The 15,549-nt window shown below is 41.0% G+C and overlaps 1 protein-coding gene across 3 annotated transcripts in view; it reads left to right on the forward strand.

Annotated features, from left to right (window-relative positions):
- PRTFDC1 (phosphoribosyl transferase domain containing 1) overlaps positions 1-15,549 on the forward strand; it is a 58,090-nt gene that overhangs the window by 26,567 nt on the left and 15,974 nt on the right. The gene's annotated exons all lie outside the window — the stretch shown is intronic.

Here is a 15,549-nt window from a genome sequence, read left to right on the forward strand (position 1 = left end):
ATGGGACTAAGAAGTGATAATGTTACCTTTTTGGATCCTGGAATATAAAAACATTTTAAATTAAAACAGATCATTTTATTTTACAGAATAATAAATAAAACACCATATAATACAAGAAAATCCCACACTAGAGTTCTTGTGACAATCAACCTGAACTTTGCTGTTATGGTTTATGATGTCACTAGAACCTCTCTATGGAGCTATATTATTTATCCTTGTTTTAAATGATTGCTTACCTCCTTCTTTCATTAAGGGTGTGTCGGGGGGGGAGTCAGTCTAATTTCTTCAGTTTTAAATAATGTATAATATACTGAACTAATACACAATAAACATATAACAAGTAGTTCTGGAAATCATTTCTCCTGTATGGTCTAGAATCCATAATAGCCAAACTCACTGGGCTAAATTCTGCTCCAATTTACACTAGTGTAAATCTGAAGCTACTCCATTAGCTTCAATGGAATTACTTCAGATTTATGCCAGTGAGATCCGATTTTATGGTTCCGTTATTTCACGGGGAGTTTTACCTGTGTAAAGGCTATAGGATTGGCCGATGTATGATGTCCTATCATTAAAAATGCTTCTCTGATTTTAATGTCTACAGAAAAAATAATGTACAAAAGTACTGTAAAAATGTATCCAATAAAATAAATAATATGTAAAGGCTTTAGATTACATAGGTTTAATTATTTGCTTTAAACAGATGTTTTAGTGGTAGAGATTCCACTTTTCAGCACAGAGTTCAGGTTTATTAGATCATCCAGGCCAAACCTCGGAAATGTCAGATTTCTTCCTATTATAATAAGTATAGTACTGTTAGAAAGGGAAAAAAAAGTCTACCTAAGATTTTAGCATTGCATCAAATGTTAAATTTTCCTCTAAAGGCCAGTATTAGTGATACTCTGTAGAGCTTTTCAATAAAATTACTTAAAACAATTAAATGAATAGAATAGAAATTCACAGAATAGAAACTATGTTTAAGGCCACAACAAAATATAGATGTCTGTACAAGATGTGAGAAAACAGATTTGTAGAGCTGGTGACCCTATTTCCTGGCCAAGAGCAATTTCAACAAAAAAACAAAAAAAAACCCAAACACTTTTAAAAGTGAATTTTTAGCACCTTTGTAGTAAGAGGAAAAACTCTTGGGGTGATGCTAACAATTTAATTATAATGAAATACACTAAATGCAGTAGAATAACAATTGAAATAGTGATCATAAACACATTTGGGGTGAAATTTACCCATGGTGCAGAGGTCCAGTGCAAGACTCTGCATCACTTAAACTCCAGTAGTGTGGGAGTGTGCTGACAAAGGGTGTGTCTACAAAACAAGCGGTATGCCTCTAGTGTAGATACTTGCTGCAGCAATGAAAGGGGCTGCTCTGTAAATTACCTGCTCAAGAGGCAGTAGCTCGGTTAACAGAAGAATTCTTCCATTGAGCTAGCTGTGTCTGCAGTAGGGGTTAGGCCAACCTAACTATGTCGCACAGAGCATGAAATTTTTCACAGCTCTGAGCAATGTAGCCAGTTCAACCTAACTTTTAGTTGTAGAGCAGGCCAGAGGATCCACATAAACATTTTGTTCACCCTGTTGCTGTGTGTATGTGTGCAATGCAGAGGATTAGCATAGCCAAAACGAGAGAAGAGCTTACACAAGGCACTAGTGAAGAAGATAAATAGCTAAAATAATGTAGTGCCAGTAAACAAAGCAATTCCTGAATTATGCTACCTGGTGGTATTAGAACAGAAAATATGTGAAATGCTGTAAGCCTTAGTAACACTTGTTGAACATATTTTTCCATGTTTATATTTTTATTACAAGGCGCTTCCTCCTCGCTCTTACAGTCATTCAGAGATATTACACTCGTGTTGTTTACTTGTTTACAACCAGCAAAGAAATTTTGTAGTATTCTATGGAAGACTTGATTTTCAGAAGTGCTGCACTTGCAGTTCCCATTGATTTCAACATGAACTGTGTATGCTGAACATTTCTGAAAATTGGTCCCTAAGGTCCTAATCTTTCTGACTCTTGGACCACCTCATCCACTAATCAGAAACAAAATAATCTGTATAAGCCATTTAGCAGTAGACAGTTTGTGTCTTGGCCTGTCATAAAATACAAATGTATAATAGAGATCAAAATGCACCCTATACCTTAATGCTGTGATTTCTTGAAATATCTGTAAAGTGAGAAGACCAACAACATTTCATGATCTCACACGATTAGACCAGTTTATAGTGCTGTAAATCAGACTTCAGACTTATAACTCCCAACATGACAGCTGTACACTTGCATTGCTTTAGTATATTATATTTTCTGTAGACACATTAAAATGAGAAGCATTTCTAATGACATAACAGCATACATTGGCCAATCCTATAGTCTTTATGCAGGCAAACCTCCCCTTGAAATAATTGTACGATAATCTGATCTCAGTTACACTGCCATAAATCGGAAGTAACTCTATTGAAGCTAATGGAATTACTTTAGACTTACATTGGTATAAATGAGAGCATAATTTAGCCCAGTGTTCAAACTTCAAACAAAATTTTCAAAGTAAAAGAGGTGCATTTTTTTAATGACATGTTATCCATTACAATGCTATCTTTTTGTAGAAGCCATTGCAAGAAAAAATATTTCCTGTTTTAAATATGATGGGTAAATAAACGGCATTTCCACAAAATATTCATCCTGAAACTGCAGAGAACAGGTATTGTACCTCTTCTTTTTAAAATACTAAATTTAAATACATTTTTTAAAAATCAACATTTAAGTCTAAATTTAATTGATTTGCAAACCTAGAGTGGAATTGTGGTTTTGCTATAACCCCTGAGCAAGGGGCAGCATGTGGTTTTGCACTGCCCTTGGAGCAGACTGGAAGGCACATGGAGGGAATTGTACACTAGAGTTTTTACCTTAGTTAATCGATTGACAATTAATTGATTGTTGATTAATTGTTACCTCGAATTAGTTGGAAAATCATAGAATCATAGGACTGGAAGGGACCTGAAGAGGTCATCAAGTCCAGTCCCCAGGCTGTTTGGGGAGGCACAGCCTTCCCTACCCGGCCCTCCATACAGTTTTGAAACCCCAATGTGGCCCTCAGGCCAGAAAGTTTGCCCACCCCTGATCTAGACCATTCCTGACAGGTGTTTGTCTAATCTGCTCTTAAAAATCTCCAATGATGGAGATTCCATAACCTCTCTAGGCAATTTATTCCAGTACTTAACCACCCTGACAGTTAGGAAGTTTTTCCTAGTGTCCAACCTAAACCTGAATTAACTTGAAATAAAAATGCGAATGTAAACAAGCCTTGGGAGTCACAATCTGCTACTTGGGTTCCCCGTCACTTAGTGGGAGAAGAAACCTGAGCCAGATTTATACATGGTGCAGCATAACTCCTGTGGTGCACTGTCTAGTGTGTCTATGCCAGTGTGGAGCCAAGGCTTTACCCACTCCCGACCTCATCTTGCCCACCCACCCACTTTCTGAAGACACGAACATAGCAGCACTGTGGAGGCTTCTCTCCTTCTCATGCTGCTACCTGCATTCTGGTATCCTTATTGACTTGCAAAGCCACACAAGCCAGGCCACAATAAAGCCTGTAATTTTAAGGCATTGTTCACTTAATGGACCCAGTTTACAGAAGTGCTAAATGATATCTATTAATGTGTATGGTTCTTGTAAGATTATTGTCAATTTTATAATTGTTTCCAGCACTCTGGTAATTTATTTGTCATTAATTGTCCTGAAAAGCAGCAGCCAGTATATCATCAACCTGCATTTTATGTTTTTTATTCAATTGTATCCATGTCTAAGAAGGTAGATCATGGCCATGAGGTAGAAGATATTGTAGCTGTTTGTTACCATATAGCACCCAAAGCAGAAATATTTATATTTGTACACACCCTTGGCCCAGAAAGTAGCAATCTAAATTCACAGAAAGCTCTCAAGTAAATCACAGATTTATTTTTTTATGTAGAGAGCCCATACAAATTTTCAATTAAAGCTGAGAATCACATATAGGTAATATTTGAGTGATTTTAAAAAAATAGTGTGGAATGGGATCTGCCTTGCACAAGCAGTTTGCTTTTATGGTTTCATGTTTGAAAGACGTTGACTTAAGTTACTTATCTACATTTCTGTTTTTGATCAAGCTTTTGATCAGAACAATACAGTAATGTTTCTTTTTAACAGAAAAACATAACTGAAGGATACTGTAGGATCTTTCCAGCTGACTGTCCAGTATATAGTTCAGTTCATCCTCCTTGTCATTCAGGAGGGTGTATTCTAGCCATTGTATTTAACTCATCCCTCTCTCTAGAGTAGACCTGTATATCCAGGCCATGTCCAAGTCTTTCCGCTTCTACCTACATAATTCAAAAGATTCAACATTTTCTTTCTATCCAGATTGCCAAGGCTCTTGTTCAGCCCTAATCATTTAGTGCCTTGACTAACATAATCCCCTCCTTTCTGGCCTGGACCCTAGCCATATTGCCCCCGTGAAGTCCATTCAAAAAGCAGCTTCTAAGATTATCTTTCTGGCTTATCACTATGACTACATTATCCCCCTTTTTGCTCCCCTCCTTACACCGTATCAAACACAGTGTTTTGTTTGAATGATTGTCCATATAGATTTCATTCTTGGTTTACATGCACACGAGATCAGACAGCAGTATCCACTGGAGCCATGCCTGTACCCTAGATATCCTTTGTCTCTCCAACACAATGGCATAAAGGGTTGCCGTGATAACCCAGCAATGTATGTTAGTAGTTCAAATTATTCTTTCCAATGTGCATTACTTTGTATTTGTCAACAGTGAATTTCATCTGCCTTCTTGCAGCTGATTCACTTAGATTTGTTAAGTTCCTCCAGAGTTCCTCATAGTTTTCGCTAGTATTCACTAATCTAATTAATTTTGCATTGTCTGCAAAGGTTGTCACCTCACATCCACACCTTTTTGGGGATTATGAATATATATAAATATAGCAAACAACCCCTGTCTTCGTATGGATTCATGGGGCCACCCAACTTTTAACTTTCTCTCTTCTTCCCTCTCACAAATTTCTCTGAAGACAAAATGTCACCCACCTAACTCAACAGGTGGGAAACATAATGGATCTTCAGGGTGCTTGACAGCCTCAGAAGGAAGTGGAATGGAGGGTCGTCTTCCCCAGGGGCTCTCTGACAACCATTGGCCAGCTAGAGGGAGATGGAAGTCCATTGACTCTTTGCTCTCCCTTCCCCCGCAATTAATTTAAACCCTTTCCAATTCAACTTAACTCACCCTCCCTCCCCATAGTTTTGTATAAGAACTGTGGTTTTTAGGATGCTGAGGGTTTGAGTAGTTGCCTGTTTTGGGGGTTAGAAAGGATATTTTCCCATTGAGGCCAAATTGGTAGAGGTCTGGTAGGGGTTTTCACTTTTGTCACAGCATCATGAAGGCAATGTTTGGTTAAATAAGAATAGGACTTAGAAATTAATATGTATGAATCTTTAGTTTGTCATGACTTGTGGCTGGTGTCCAGTACAGATAAAAGGCATGGTCACCTGGAAAGATTTGCTGATAGCACTCCACGCCACGCTGGGCTGAGCAAACAGGAAGGGGATTTTTAAAATTCCCGGGGAATGTAAAGGGTGGGTCACATGGTTGGTTACCTGAGGCCAGGGCAGTAGAGTTTGAACTGATGACCAGAGTGGCTAGAACAGGCATTGTGGGATACTGCCGAATAATTCTGGAGGCCATTCACAGCGCATTGGGCGGCCACACCGGCACCGCAGCGCTGCAGCGGCAGCGCAATACTCACTGTTCCTCTCGGGGAGGTGGAGTACATGCAGCGCTGTAACCACGGAGATACAGCGCTGCAAATGCCTTGCCAGTGTGGATGGGGAGTGAGTTACAGTGCTGGGGGCGGCTTTACAGCGCTGTAACTCGCAAGTGTAGCCAAGGCCTATGACTCCTAAGAGTCTTACTTCCTCTTACCTTGACTTAAATTTAGTTTATATTCGCCACTAGGATAATTTTAGACTTGCATGTTTACCCTTTGGTTTCTCTGCAATTCCACCAGATGAATTTTCTAGACACAACAAATCTTAATCTTTAACCCATTGTGACATGCCTAGACCAGTGGGGTACAGGAGTCTGGTAGAGGGCAAATATACTGGTCACTGGATGAGTAGTTTTCTGTTCCCTGACTGACCGGAGCAGGAGCTACACTAGAGTAATCAGGAACCTGCTAGAACCAGTTAAGGCAGGCAGGCTAATTAGGACACCTGGAGCCAATTAAGAAGAAGCTTCTAGAATCAGTTAAGGCAGGCTAATCAGGGCACCTGGGTTTTAAAAAGGAGCTCACCCCAGTTTGTGGTGGGAGTGTGAGGAGCTGGGAGCAAGAGGTGCAAGGAGCTGAGTGTGAGAGGGTATGCTGCTGGAGGACCGAGGAGCATAAGTGTTATCAGACACCAGGAGAAAGGTCCTGTGGTGAGAATAAGGAAGGTGTTTGGAGGAGGCCAAGGGGAAGTAGTCCAGGGAGTTGTAGCTGTCATGCAGCTGTTACAGGAGGTACTATAGACAGCTGTAGTCCACAGGGCCCTGGGCTGGAACCCGGAGTAGAGGGTGGGCCTGGGTTCCCCCCAAACCTCCCCAATTGACCTGGACTGTGGGCTGTCCCAGAGGGGAAGGTCTGTGGGCTGTTCCCCAGCCCACATGGTGAATCTTTGAGGCAAGAAAATCTGCCAATAAGCGCAGGACCCACCAAGATAGAGGAGGAATTTTGTCACACCATTTATCTTCAGAAGAAATGTTTGTAAACAGCCACTTTCTCTCATTGTACAGAGAGAGATGATGCAGTTGTGGATTTCACAATTTGATAATTTTTGGGAAGATTTTTCCTTTGGGGCTGAAATTTTCCAGATTTGGTCTCTGCCTAGTGGCAATTGTTTTAAAAATATATATTTTTTTTAAGTTTGAGGAAAACTCCTTCAACCCTTTTTGAAGAGTTAGAAGGGGGGACTTATTTAAAGCATTTTTAGACACTTTTGATGCTGTGGTGTGTGGGTTGTGGTCGGTTTTTTTTGTTTGTTTGTTTGTTTGTTTGTTTGTTTTTTTTTTTTTTTTTTTTTTTTTTTTGGTTCAGTGAACAACCTACAAATCTTGAATGTAAGTCAGTCTTATTGAGGAATCAATCATTAGTTGAGGTTGGGGCAAAAGTTAAAAAGTAAAATATTATAAGCAATATGGGTAAGGGGAAGCACTTGTGAGCATGCTAATTTGGTATCTGCTAAGATTTTAGCAGAGCCTAGAAAAGGTTGTAAAGTCTAGTACACTTTTGGGTACTGCATTAATAATTTTAGTCACAAAATGTTTTGTTTTCAAAGCCTTACAGGGGATTTAGCCATACCTCTCTCATTATTTTTAATTATAATTATAAATTGCTTTGAAAAAAATCAGTGAAAAGCTATACATAATTGGATATTTGTGTACCTGTAAATTAAGATCACAAACAACCTATAAATCTTCAAATATCAAATACTACTAGCATGTCTGTGACTGCAAAACCACTGCTTCATCATCTGTCTCTAAAGAGAAGAAAGTTTCTTGTGAATATCTGGTCTTAAAATAATTGGGGAATAAGAATGAAATTTACTTTATCTTCATTAAACTCCTCCAGATGCAATTCACCTAGAGGAAATAGAAATCTTGTGGTAAACATGCAAGCGAAATATCTTGTGGTGGAAGGGAAGTGATGGGAAGGTTTCTTCAAATCAGTGCCCAGGTAGGGGAGACTGGATAGCTTAGGAGTTTGGTAATGAAAAAAGTTGTTCATCTGTCTTCTCATTTGGTCCATTATCAAGAGTAACAGAGTCATTTATATCAGAGGGAGATCAGTGGTCTTTGTGAAGAAATGTTAGGTTTATAGAACACCCCATTACAATAGCAATAGCATTGACCACAGACAATAGCTGTGAATCTTAATGGAAAGGGAGAGGGTGAGCACTGAGTGAGCATGGAGACTGAACTCTCCTCTCTCCCATAGGGGTGGACTCATTAGGCCAGAATTAAGGCTTATTGGTGGTGTGCTGCTTGTGCTGTACCTATTGTGGGGATAAATGGAAGACCTCAGGGCTATGTACCCTGCTGTGACCAAGATAAGTGACTTCATTACTTTTCACTTCCCTGATCCTGGGGCCACCATGGAGCCATCCTTAACCCAGCATAATTTAGAGCAGCCTTTCAGGTGTTCTAAATTACATCCAGCTGTCTGAGGTCCCAAGAGGTAAGCAACAGATCAGTGTTCCATTAACCACCCTGCTTTTCTCCGCAAACAGGAGACGGGGAATAAAAAGGCAGAAACCTCATTGGGGGAATCCTCAGTGTAGCAGATCTGCCAGATTTGCAGCTGCTTTGCACTGATGGAGATTCACAAAGCAAGTGGAATAGAAGTGAAGATCTGGTCCTTCAATCTTCAAGGCAGTGAATTTGGTGCTTTTTATGAGCACAAATTAATTGAACTTTGAACAGAAAATATGAACTGTCCAGGTTACAGTAAAATGGGATGCAATAAAGTTATGTCTGTTTTATAATGCAAATTTTCACTTGAACTGATTTGCTAGAGCTGTCTTTTTGTCATGATTAAAGTATATTTTGTTCTGCAAGTACAATATTAATGTAATCCAGATTCCATTCATTTAATACAGACCAAAGATGTGCACTGCTTTGTGCAACTTTCTGGTGAGCAATGCTGTTTACAAGACATTTTCCTGAGACCACCCAACTCATTTCACTTGTAGCCTGCACTAGATCCAAGCACTGGTCTCTAGAGAAATAAAAGAAATGTGATAATTCACTGCTCCACCCAGTTCAAAAGACATGACTTAATACAGAAGAAATTTAAAAGGCTGTACTGCCAGTCAGCAATGAAGTCAAACTAACTGTTAACTTGCAAACTCTGAGAAGTGAAGGTGGCAATAAATATATTTTGGTTTCTTTCCCAAGGTCCCCTCAGCATCTCAGGACACATACTGAAGGGTTTTGTGTAAAATAAAAAATCAATATTGAATAGATGAGAAGTTTAGAGTATAACCATGTTCTACTGCTAATGTTCCTCTCTTGTCATGTGTAGCCTTTTTTCCGCCTTATTATATTTCAGTAGTATTCATTTACTTGATTAGTAAATAACACTGAATCACTATTTCAGTCTTTGTTTTGTTTTTGTTTTACTTTAGCCCACAATCACATTAGTGCTATAACAAATTTGCTCTTCGTTAAAGCCAGTTGAAATTTTGCTTCTGTAAAAACAGAGGATCAGCTACAGTATTAAGGAACTAGCTCACGTTGGGTGCAGTGAGGAGCTATACCACTCTGAAGGAATTGGGGACTGGATGACTGAGTGCTGTTCCCATCATTAGAGCTGGTTGGGAATTTTTAGACAAATCACTTCTCTTGTTGAAAAATACTAATTTGTCAAAACTGAAACTGCATGAGACAGGGTCATGATCAATGAATTTTGCCATTTGAAAAAATGTTTTTTAAAAAAAAATTTAATTGTCAACATTAAATGAAAATTTCTGGTTTGAGACAACTTTTCATTTAGAAAATTAAGCCAATTAGACTGAAAATGTTAAAAAATGAAAAGGTCAAAATAGAAACAGTGTCACAAAATTATTGACATGAAACATTTTGATCAACTCAAAATGGGGAAACATTTTTTTTCTGTTTGTGAATATTTTCAACTCTTCATCCTGAGTTGGGATGGGAAGGGAGGGGGGGGGGATTTTAAACTCTGCTATTCATAGGATGGGAAAATTGTTTCCCATCCAGCTCTGAGAACCAGTGTGGAAATGGTACAGGGCCATGGCCTCGCCTCATTCCAGACCCTTCCCTTTAGGCTGCTCTTCAGGCCCATTTGTGGGGTTCAGAAAAATGAAGAGGGTTCTTGCACCCTTACTCCTTCAATCTCTACACACCCAAGCACAGGCCCTGACGGATTAGCCCCTATAAACAGCAAAGTGAAAAGTCCTCTTTTCTCTGAATTTTTCTCATTTTAGTTTTTGTATTTTGTAAGTGACAGGCTGTAAGGATGTGGTTCTGGCGGGACCCAACTGAGAGAGTCAATTCAGGACAAATTACTTAAAACAGGGCAGTTACAGTCCAAGGATGGGGTTTTTCCACCTCTAAGGCAAACCAAACCAGCCAGGCAAAGAGGACTTTGGTCTCACCCCACTGGCTAACCACAAGTCACACAAGCAATTCCCTTAGACACTCCAGTTTCCCAGCATCACCACCAGTACCACTCATTATGGGGACAAATGGTTATGAAAACCAATACCCCAGTAAAAGGGAAAAAAAAGGTTTCTCAATCCTAAAGTATGAAGCCCCAGACCCAGGTCAATATACAAATCCACTCTTACCCACAAATCACGCTGTTGCCAATCCTTTAGAATCTAAAGGTTTATTCATAAAAGGAAAAAGATATAGATGAGAGTTAGAGTTGGTTAAATGGAATCAATTACATACAGTAATGGCAAAGTTCTTGGTTCAGGCTTGCAGCAGTGATAGAATAAACTGCAGGTTCAAATCAAGTCTCTGGAATACATCCACAGCTGGAATGGGTCATTCAGTCTTTTGTTCAGAGCTTCAGTTTGTAGCAAAGTCCCTCCAGAGGTAAGAAGCAGGACTGAAGACAAGATGGAGATGAGGCGTCAGCCTTTTACAGTCTTTTCCAGGTGTAAGAACACCTCTTTGTTCTTACTGTGGAAAATTACAGCAAATTGGAGTCTGGAGTCACATGGGCAAGTTCCTGCATACTTTGCTGAGTTACAAGGCATATTTGCCTTCTCTCAATGGGTCAATTGTATAGCTGATGGTCCTTAATGGGCCATCAAGCAGGCTAGGCAGAGCTAACACCAACTTGTCTGGGATGTCTCCCAGAAGCATAGCATAAGTTTGAAATACAGACAGTATAGAGCCAATATTCATAACTTCAACTACAAAATTGATACACAAATATAGACAGCATAATCAGCAAACCATAACCTTGTCTTAGACACCTCATTTGACCTCCTTTATAGAAGATTTGGTTGCAACAGGACCATGGTTGCAACAATGATCCATATGGTCCCAGATTATATCAATAATGTCACACAGGCTATTTGGTGTGGTGAAATTTAGATAGGAACTTTTGTGTGTGTGCGTGGCTTGAAAGATGGGCAGAAGACAATAAATAATGGGTAATGAGAAATGGCAGTGTTTTTATGTTTAGAGGAGGTACTCTGAAGTACCATAGGGATTGGAAACCTCTTATTAGTGCTCTGGACAAGACAGTAAAAAGCATATGCATGACATTCCCAGATGATCCTATTTTGGGGAGGAGTTGTAAACCTCAATTAGAACATAGAAATTAGTCAGACGGTAGCTAGTGAGATTAGAAACATGGGCTGGAAATAACAAAATGAGACTCCACTTGGAACAAAATAAGTATTTTACTCCAAATGTATTAAATCTGAAACATAGATATTCAATGGGATGAAGCAAAGCAATCTAGGAAGCAACATGCTGAAAGAGGCCTAAGTGTAAGAGTGGGCACAAATTAGACATGACTTTGCAATGTGATAGGTCTGCAGAGAAAGATCAGTGCAGTTTTGATGATACATAGACAAAGGCATCATGTCATATAGCAGAGATTCTTTGTGGCTTTAGTCTGACTCAACCTGGCATACTGCATTCAGATTTAAGCACTACTTTGCCAGAAAAAGTTTAATAGACTGGAGGAAGTTCAAAGAAGTCCAGATATTGTGTGGGCTTGAGGGCATCGTGGATTGATTTAAATCAAAACCATTTGAATCACCAATTTTAACTGTGATTTAAATCAACAAACAGGCAACCAGGATTTAAATAATCAATTTTAATTGTGTTTTGCATTTGTGCTTTTAGTTATTTTCCTAAAGAAAATTTGACTCATTGGTTGTAACCATTTAAACATGATGATTTGCAACTAAATATAGCCTGTGCACTAAATTTCAGTTGAATGATCTAATTGTTTTTTTCATCTCTGACATCTATGATTCTCTGAATTTTTGATGCTTAAGACTTAGTGCAATGTTAATTTGAGATTCTAAATCCAGAGAAGTCAGAAAATTCAGAAGTGAAATTCCTATGGTAACCATAACTCCATGCCTTTCTGTATGCATTATTATTATTACAAGTTTATATTCTGCTGTGCAACATCACTATTTGTCAGGTATTTGTATTAAAGTATGAGATAGCCATGTATGAGAAATATCTTTATCTTCAAGGTTTGTATAATAAATTATCAGATTTTTGTACTGAAATGGAATTTTCCTAACCAGTGGATGATATATAGATACTGTTGTTTTTTCATGGTTATGCAATTCCATGCACCCAGATTGATTCTGGATGTCTGAATTGCCTACTTACTACATGGTAGTTCCCAATAGCCATACTGAATATTTACTCTTGTATTCTGACATCAATTATCAGCTAATCAGAACACAGATTTACATAACTGTGTACAATTGGGTCACAATAGCTAGTCTTTGAAGATGCAGTTCTCTTTCTGATTGGCTACTGTAATCCCTGTGCTCAGAATGGCTCTTGTGTTCAGACTTACCGAACTGTTTGCCAGCAATGAATATGCTGCTCTAGCTTCTTCCTTTTGGCTGAAGCCAAAAATACCAATATGCAAAGGAAATAGTGCTGTGAAATTGCTGAAAGGGGGATTTTTTTTTTTTTTTTAAGTTTAAAAGTCCAGTCTTTCATTAATCGCCCTCCTCCTGGGTATGTTTTTCTCTTTTTCCTTTTCTTTAACCCTGAAGCCAGAAAGGCTCTGTTCCCCATAATAGCTGTTGTATATTTGTGTTTTATTTGGAAGAATCCCACCCGTTCTAGTTTGGAAACACAATGTAAAATTTTATTATAGTTATTCTGGTGAGATAGGCCTAATATGTGCTAGAAGTGGTTCTCTTACTTCTTAGGTTCCCATACTTGACTTGACCTCCAGTAATGTAGGTCTTTCCAAAAGGTGCTTCTCTTGCACTTGGTGCCAAAACACCTGACCTGTAAGTACTGAAACAGAAAGCAGCATTTTGCTGCTTCAAACCATAGCAATATATCTTTCTTATCCAGATTGCTTGTTTTATATTCCATCCATCTCCAAGGGTTCAAAATTTCTCAGGAAGCTATTTGAAATAATTTTTTATGTTGTGTAGCATTGAAGAGGTTGTTGGGGGTTGCATGCCATACCGGAAGGATCATAAAAGGGGTATTGAAAGATTTAATCCAGATTGCTGCTTTCTGTTCATATGGATTGATTGTGGTGTGAAATTAAAACCTGCACAAATTTCATAGATAGCTTTTGTTCTTCTTTGAGTGCTTGCTCATGTCCATTCCATTGTACATGTGTGTGCTCGCCACATGCACTGGTGCTAGAAGGTTTTTCCCTTAGTGGTATCCATAGGGGACCAGCTCTGGTGCCTGCACTCGTATAAGGGGTGCCGCCGTCTCCCCCGAAGCCCTCAGTTCCTTCTTACTGCCAGTGATGGTGCTGGAACATTTCCTTGCCTTCACAAGCTTTCCTATCTCTGCTGTGCCTAGTAGTGAATTTGTTGTATATAGTTAGTTAGTAGTTCCTTAAGTGTTAAGTTAGAAATAGTTAGTCCCATATGGGATTTAGTCTTGGGACGGGGCATGCCCCAGTCCCCAGGCTTCAAATGTTGTGACTGTTGCAAAAAACTTATGCCAGACAGTGATCCCCAGTGAAATGTTTAGGGGAAAACTCACGTGAGCGACAAGTGTCGCATTTGCAAGAGCCGAGGACCAAGATGGAGCGGGACATTTGACTCTTGAGGGCTCCTTGTGGAGTTGGCCCTCGCACCACCTGCGGGGCTGACAAGATTGGACTCTGCTCCAAGCACCGCGGCCTTGGTGTGGAGCGTGTCACCGGCACCTATCTCGAACCGGCATCGATCCACATCCCCGATACTGGCTAAAAAGCAAAGAAAGGCCTGGAGGGGACATTCTCCTACGTCCCATAAAGGGAAGGAGAGAACCAGAGGAGAGCAAAGACACGCGTAGGGCAGCTCTTCCCCTCCAAATGGTGGCCAGGCTCCAACTCCCATTGAGCTGTTGAGCCCACTTCAAGACCCCATCGCCACCCCAGGAAGTGGCAGAGGCACTTGTCACCTGGCGGTGCCATACACACTAGAGGCCTTTCAGACCACTAAGGACATACTGTCCCTTCCACTGCCACCAAGGTGACCACTGAGGTGCCCTATTCGAGGGGTAAACCTGCCCTTGCACCCTTCTGGTGGTCTCCCTCAGTGTGGCACCGCTCCCAGCCACAGGGGGTGCTCTGCCAGTACTTACCTGAACAGTGCCACCAGCCCCCGGATGTGGGTCTGCTTACTTGCCAGAGTTCCCAGCATCTGTCCCCGGACTCTAGACAGCGTTCCTCGGAGTTCAGGCGTCAATCACTGGTGGTCTGGCGCAGACCTGCAGAGGCGCAGCACCAGTTCCCAGAGTCCCAGTGCCGGGAGCATCCGAGGCTCTCGATGCCATGACTCTAGTGACTGGTGGCAGCGTTTGGCGGATTGGCGACAGTACCCCGGCAATCAATGCCTCATGCTTAGAGAGCAGTGTCGCTTCGTAGACCGGGAGCGGGAATGGGACTGAGAAGATTGTTGGTCTCTGAGACCAACAATGTGCCCGCGGTGATCCGTACCAGCGATCCGGAAACCGGTGATGGGGCTCCAGGTACTGGCATCTCGACCCTCTGGAACAGTGCTGTGGACTGGGGGAATGCCTCGGATGCTCCTGGCACTGGGACTCTGGGAACAAACAAAAATCAATGTTGATCCAGGTCCAACAGATAGAGTTTATCGGAGCAGTACTCTACTCTACGTGAGCCAGAGCATTCCTGCCAGAGGCCAGGTTCAGAGAAATGTCAGATCTGATTGCCAGTGTCACTGCCCACCCACTCACCACTGCCCAGGTCTATCAGATTATTGTGGTATATGGGAACATGCAAGTACGTTATCCAACATGCGAGACTCAGACTACGCCCCCTCCAGATGTGGCTGGAGTCGGTGTACTCCCTGGCCAGAAATCACCTAGACAAGGTCATCATGATTCTGCTGTGAGTACTTACCTCCCTGTAGTGGTGGTCTGACCTGATTCTGGTGTTGGAAGGTGTGCCGTTTGCGAGCCGACAACCCACAGTCTCCCTGATTTCAGATGCGGTTGACCTTGGTTGGGGAGCGCATCTCGGTACACTGCGAACTCAAGGGTTATGGTCTCGAGAGGAACTCACACTTTATATAAACATCAGGGAGCTCAGAGCCATCCATCTGGCTTGCGGAGTCTTGTCTTCCCCAACGGTCCGGTCTGATAGTCCAGGTGTTGACGGACAACGCGGCCTCCATGTTCTGTGTCAACAGACGGGGGGAGCTTTTTCGTTGACTCTGTGCCAGGAGGCCCTCTGTCTGTGGGATTCTGCATTCAGCATGCAATCACCCTGGAAGCCTCGCACCTC

The sequence above is a fragment of the Trachemys scripta genome, chromosome 2, assembly GCF_013100865.1.
Source record: "Trachemys scripta elegans isolate TJP31775 chromosome 2, CAS_Tse_1.0, whole genome shotgun sequence".
Taxonomy (NCBI): domain Eukaryota; kingdom Metazoa; phylum Chordata; order Testudines; family Emydidae; genus Trachemys; species Trachemys scripta.